The sequence below is a fragment of the Phyllostomus discolor genome, chromosome 1, assembly GCF_004126475.2.
Source record: "Phyllostomus discolor isolate MPI-MPIP mPhyDis1 chromosome 1, mPhyDis1.pri.v3, whole genome shotgun sequence".
NCBI classification, from domain to species: domain Eukaryota; kingdom Metazoa; phylum Chordata; class Mammalia; order Chiroptera; family Phyllostomidae; genus Phyllostomus; species Phyllostomus discolor.
Genome location: NC_040903.2, coordinates 177,664,257 through 177,670,579, shown reverse-complemented (window position 1 = coordinate 177,670,579; position 6,323 = coordinate 177,664,257).

Below are 6,323 nucleotides of genomic sequence, written 5' to 3'. Positions count from 1 at the left end.
ATCAAGATTTGGGCATAAATAAATGACATAGAGACTTAAAAAAATTCAAAAGGTCAATGAATCCAGGAGCTGGTTCTTTTTTTTTTAAGATTTTATTTAGTTATTTTTAGAGAGGGAAGGCAGGGAGAAAGAGAGAGAGAGAGAAACATCAATGTGCAATTGCTGGGGGCCATGGCCTGCAACCCAGGCATGTGCCCTGACTGGGAATCGAACCTGCGATACTTTGGTTTGCAGCCCATGCTCAATCCACTGAGCTACACCAGCCAGGGCTAGGAGCTGGTTCTTTGAAAAAATAAACAAAATTGATGAACCTTTAATCAGGCTCATCAAGAAAAAAGAGAGAGGGCCCAAATTAATAAAATCAGAAATGAAAGAGGAGAAGTAACTACTGATACCACAGAAATACAAAGTATTGTAAAAACTACTATGAACAACTATATGCCAAGAAATTGGGCAACCTGAGTGAAATGGATACATTTCTAGAAATATACAGCCTTCCAAAGCTGAATCAGGAAGAAGCAGAAAACAAATAGACTGATAACAACTAATGAAATTGAAGCAGTAAAAAAAAAAAAAACCTACCAGCAAACTAAAGTCCCAGACCAGATGGCTTCACAGGCAAATTTTACCAATCATTCAAAGAACTAACACCTATCCTTCTCAAATTATTACTAAAAAATTAAAAAAGAGGCAAGAATTTCAATCTCTTTTTATGAGGTCAGTATTATTCTAATTCCAAAACCAGGTAAAGACACAACAAAGAAAGGAAACTACAGTCAATATTCCTGATGAACATAGATGCTAAAATCCTCAATAAAATATTAGCAAACTAGATCCAGCAATACATCAAAACATCATACACCATGATCAAGTGGGACTTACCCTGGGGATGCAAGGTCGGTACAATATTCACAAATCAATAAATGTGATACATCACAGAAACAGAATGAAAGCTAAAAATCACATGATCACATCAATAGATGCAGGAAAAGCATTTCATAAAATCTAGCACCAATTTATGGTAAAATTCTCAGCAAAGTGCAAACAGAGGGGTCATACCTCAATATATTAAAGGCCACATATGAACAACTTACAGACAACATCAATGGGCAAAAACTAGAAGCGTTTCTCTTAAGATCAGGAACAAGACAAGATGTCTGCTTTCATGGCTCTTATTCAACATAGTACTGGAAGTCCTAACCACAAGGATCAAACAAGAAGAAGAAATAAAAAGCATCCAAATTGGAAAGGAGAAGTAAAACTCATTATTTGCAGATGACATGATATTGTACATTGAAAGCCCTATAGGCTCCACCAAAAAACTACTAGACCTAATAAATGAATTCAGCAAAGTAGTGGGATACAAAAATCAATACTCAGAAACCAATGGAATGTGTATACACCAATAACAAACTATCAAAAATAGAAACTAAGAAAACAAACTCATTTACTATTGCAGCAACAAAAAAATAAGATGCCTAGGAATAAATTTAACCAAGGAGGTAAAAGACCTCCTTGGTGAGGAAGATACACATAAGTGGAAGCATAGACCATGTTCACGGATTGGAAGAATTAATATCATTAACATGTCCATACTTCCCAAAGCAATCTATAGAGTCAATGCAATTTCTATTAAAACATCAATGGCATATTTCACAGATCTAGAACAAATATTCCAAAAATTTGTATGGAACCAAGAAAGACACCAAATGGCCTCAGCTATCTTGTGAAAAAATAATAAAGTTGGAGGGATCACAATACCCAATATCAAACTATACTATAAAGCCACTGTAATCAAAACAGTCTGGTACTGGCATAAGAACAGACACATAGATCAATGGAACAGAGTCGAGAGCCCATAAATGAATACATGCCTTTATGTTTGGTGGGGGGGGGGGGCTCTGTGGGCCGCCATGGATGAGAATAAGCCTACCAAGACATGATCTGCTTGGGAAGGAAAGATAGCCAATTTCTCAAAGGAGAAGACCCTGGGCCTATTCCTCAATGGGCTTTTATTGGGTTCAATTGGCACAGGAATACAGGTAAAGGTCATCAATCATTGTCAGGCAGTAAGGATCAAACAACAGATAACATACAAAGAACTCTGAGGGTTTATTCTGAGTCAGGGTCAGTTAGCTGAAGGGCCATAAAACTTTGGGAAACAAACTCATTTCATGCTTGCACCCTTATCAGAACATTGAGGACATTCTTAGCAAAGCAGGTTTCACAGGATTTTATGCATTCTCTCTTAGCCCTGAGTGCCCCAGGGGAACCTGCCTTTTTCCAGCACAGGGCCACACCCACCTCCAGCATTGTTTCAGGTTTAAGTCGGGTGGGAGAGGTAAGGCAGCCAAGAGATTAGAAGACTTCTCACAGACAGAATGAGGACTCAGGCTCTGTCAAAGCTGAGGGGTGAGGGTCCATCACCCCCTTTTTCTATAGCCCCCCAAGCCCTTGCCTAAGGGCCCCTTCATGACTATGCCTGTCTTAGGTCATCCCTCCCTTGAGGAATCTTACCCATCATTGGCTAACCAGTCATCTGCCTGGGGCCAAGCAGGGTGAAGTAAAAGGGAGCAGAGATGGTGCCCCTGCCAGGGAGATAAACTTTGTCTCCTTAGTGGCTTATGGTCCCAAGGTCTCTCACTCAGCCTTAGCCATGGGGGCAGGGAGGGGGTGTTACCACTTCTGAAACCAGGCAGTGCAGTTCCCAAAATTTATGGTCAATTAATATTTGACAAAGAGGACAAGAGTATACAATGGAGTAAAGACAGTCTCTTCAATAAATGGTGTTGGAAGAACTAGACTAGTAATTGCAAAACAATGAAACTAGACCACCAACTTACTCTAAGCACCAGAATAAACTAAAAAATGATAAAGAACTTAAATATAAGTCATGGTATCATAGAAATCATAGAGGAAAACATAAGCAGTAAAATTTCAGATATCTCACATAACAATATTCTTTCCCATATATCTCCTAGGGTAAAGGGAGACAAAGGAAAAAAAAACCAATGGAACTACCTTGACTTAAAAAGCTTCTGAACATCTAAAGAAACCATCATCAAAATGAAAAAGGAACCCACAGTATGAAAGAACTTATTTGCTAATGATATATTGGACAAGAGTAGATTCTTCACAATATCTAAAGAACTCATATGACTCAACACCAGGAAGAAAAACAATCCAATTAAAAAATGGGCAAAGGATCTGAATAGACACTTTCCCAAGGAGGACATACAGAGGGCCCAGACATATGAAAAAATGCTCAGCATCACTTACCATCAGAGAAACGCATGTGAAAACCACAGTGAGATATCACCTCACATTTGCTGGAATGGCCATCACTAATACATCAACAAAAACCAAGTGCTGGTGAGGATGTAGAGAAAAGGGAACCCTAGTGCACTGTTGGTGGGAAAGCAGACTGGTACAGCCACTGGAGAAAACAATATAGAGTTTCCTCAAAAAATTAAAAATGTAACTGCCTTATGACCCAGCAGTTCCACTTCTGGGAATACATTCTAAGAATCCTGAAACACCAATTCAAAAAAAATATGTACCCCTACGTTCATAGCAGCATTATTTACAATAGTCAAGATTTGGAAACAGCCTATGTGCCCACAGTAGATGAGTGGATAAAAAAGCTGTGATACATTATTTGATGGAATACTACACAGCAATAAAAGACGGAATCCTTACCTTTTGTAAAAACATGGATGGAACTAAAGGCTATTACACTAAGTGAAATAAACAAGTCAATGAAAGACAAATAACAGATGATCTCACTTATAAGTGGAATCTGTGGAACAAAATAATGACCAAAACAGAATCAGAGGCATAGAAACTTGGAACAGACTGACAGCTATATAAGAGGGGAGTGGAAAGGCAGGGACTAGTTGAAGGAAGATGAAGAGATTAGTCAAGGAACATATATGCATGACCCATGGACATGGACAGCAGTGTGGGGATTGACTGTGAGAATGGGGAGTGAGCTGGGTGGAGGGAGGCAACTGGGACAATTGTAATAGCATGAACAATATTTTTTTTTTTAAGAGAAAGACTTGTTTACTCACTTAGCTGTTGGGAGCAATTCCAGCACACGGGAGCATACACATGGAAAAGAGAAGGCTTTGGTAGGGAGTGGAGAAGTTCACAACTTCAAATATTTTACAATAGTTTTGAACACACTGGTTCTGAGCATTACCTCTGCACCCAGCGCTGGGCCAGAGGCAGGAGGGAGAGGGTGACTTACTCATGGTCCTCTGTTCAAGGAACTCACATGAGACAGTTAGCTGTTCAACAACTGTGACCAGCAGGCCCCGTGATGGGAGTGAGACGAGTAAGTGAGAAGAGCTGGCCTTGCATGGATGGATCTCTGCCCTCCCTTGCAGCCCACTGACCCTCACTAAGCCCGAGCACTTTGTAGGATGGGCATCATGGCTGCCCAGACTACCAGATCACACAGTTGTGAGGATTAAGTGAAATACCTGGCCCAGAACACACACAATTCACTTTCATTCATTCCAAAGGTTGTTCTGATTATTTTCAACCTCCTCCTTTGTGTCCCAGTTTTCAGAAATAACTGAGTGCACATGACCTGAACTGCCTGCCCAGGGGTCATGGTCTGGATGCCCTAGCTCATCGACCACCCACAGAACTGACACTTGGTCTACCACTTGATGCCTGAGGCCAACCTGCTTTCCTTCCCCATTCCTCATTTTTCTCACCTGTATAAAGGGGTCACTTAGGCCTATATCCATGAAGTCATTGGGCTCTTTTGAGACACCACAGGTACACCCCTAGCAGGTGGCACTGGATCCATGATGGCTCCATTCCCCTTTCCTTCTCCTTCCTGGAGGAATTGGTTCAGATAGTGTGGGCTGGGTTCTGAGGCTGGGCAAGGACCTCTCATCCTTGGCCTCCCACTCCCATCCCAGCCCTCTGCATCCTTAGCACAGAAGCTCCACTTCCTCTGCAGAATCATCGGATGGAAACACGTGCAACGAGGGCCAGCTGCTACCTGCCACCACCACCATTTAGCTCAGGAGACAGGTGATGTGTGAGAGATACACTCCTCTGTTGCAATAAAGGACAACGAATGAGAAAGGGTTGCTGTGGGGACCCGGCTGCAGAAAGAAGTCCAACACCATCCTCCCGCTCTTTCTCCACTTTTGCTCTTTAAGTCTAGAGACTTCTATACATTAGATCTGGGTACAGTCTTGGAAATGATTTATTCCAGTGGCTTCCAAACACTTAAAATTATTTTTAGGTATGTGGTTAGAATTTTTAACCCCTCCCCAAAAATGTACATGCTTATTTTTTTCTATGAAAGAGTTAGTGCAACCTTTCCTTTCTAGGAGGGGAAAATCAGGCCCACAGAGTGGTTGTATCTTCCTGGAGGTAACCCAGGAGCTGGTCGAGCTGGGACTGGAACCCTGATCCCCTAGTGCAGGGCTCTTTTCACACTAGCCTTCACACTGAGGCGGTGACTATAAAACGTGGGACTCGGCTCTGCATCTGAGAGGTAAGGAAGAAAAAGGGAGGGTGGGGTATTTGCGATGTAAGTGGAAAAGGAATCTTAGGCTGATCCAAGAACTCTATCATTTTATGTCTTATTCTGGTTTCCTAAGAATTGTTTTGGGAATAAGGCTAGGACTTTTTGTTGGAATAAGTGAAAATATTATTCTTGTCCTTTGTTTTTAAAATGTGCCAACAATCAATCATCAGGCTTTGGGAGTCATATTTCATATCATTATATTTCCATCAGAGGAAGGAAATACAAGCCCTGTGGACAAAAAAGAATGGAAAGTAACCTCACAGGGTGATCCCATCGTAAATTCCTAACTGGGCAGGTCACGGCCTAAGATCTTCACTCAAGCAAACGCCTTTCCCTGCTTTTCTCTACCTTGTTGTCTCTTTTCCACCCCCCTTTTCTTTTCTTCTTTTAACTCTATACAGTTTTACCCACAGGAATCACAATGTGAATGACAAGACCTTACTTTGAGGCAGTGGCCCCAGCCTGTTTCCAGAACACTGGTCCTACCAGAGAAGGAGCCGGACATCTGGCAATTCAGTGCGTGTTATCATCTTTATCATCTTACAGGTTCCATCTTGACCAAACACATTCTAGCCAGCTGACAAGAGGACATTGCTTCCTTCCAGGCTCTGAGCTCACCTGAACCTGTTTGGTAATCCTGGAGATGTGGAGGGGTTGGGGCCACAGCAGCATGGCGTAGTTTGGGAAATCTCCAGACTGAGTCAGGCGCTGGATCTCAGCACAAAGTGTATCATAGGTCTCCTCCTTACTTCTTCACCTGGCGAGC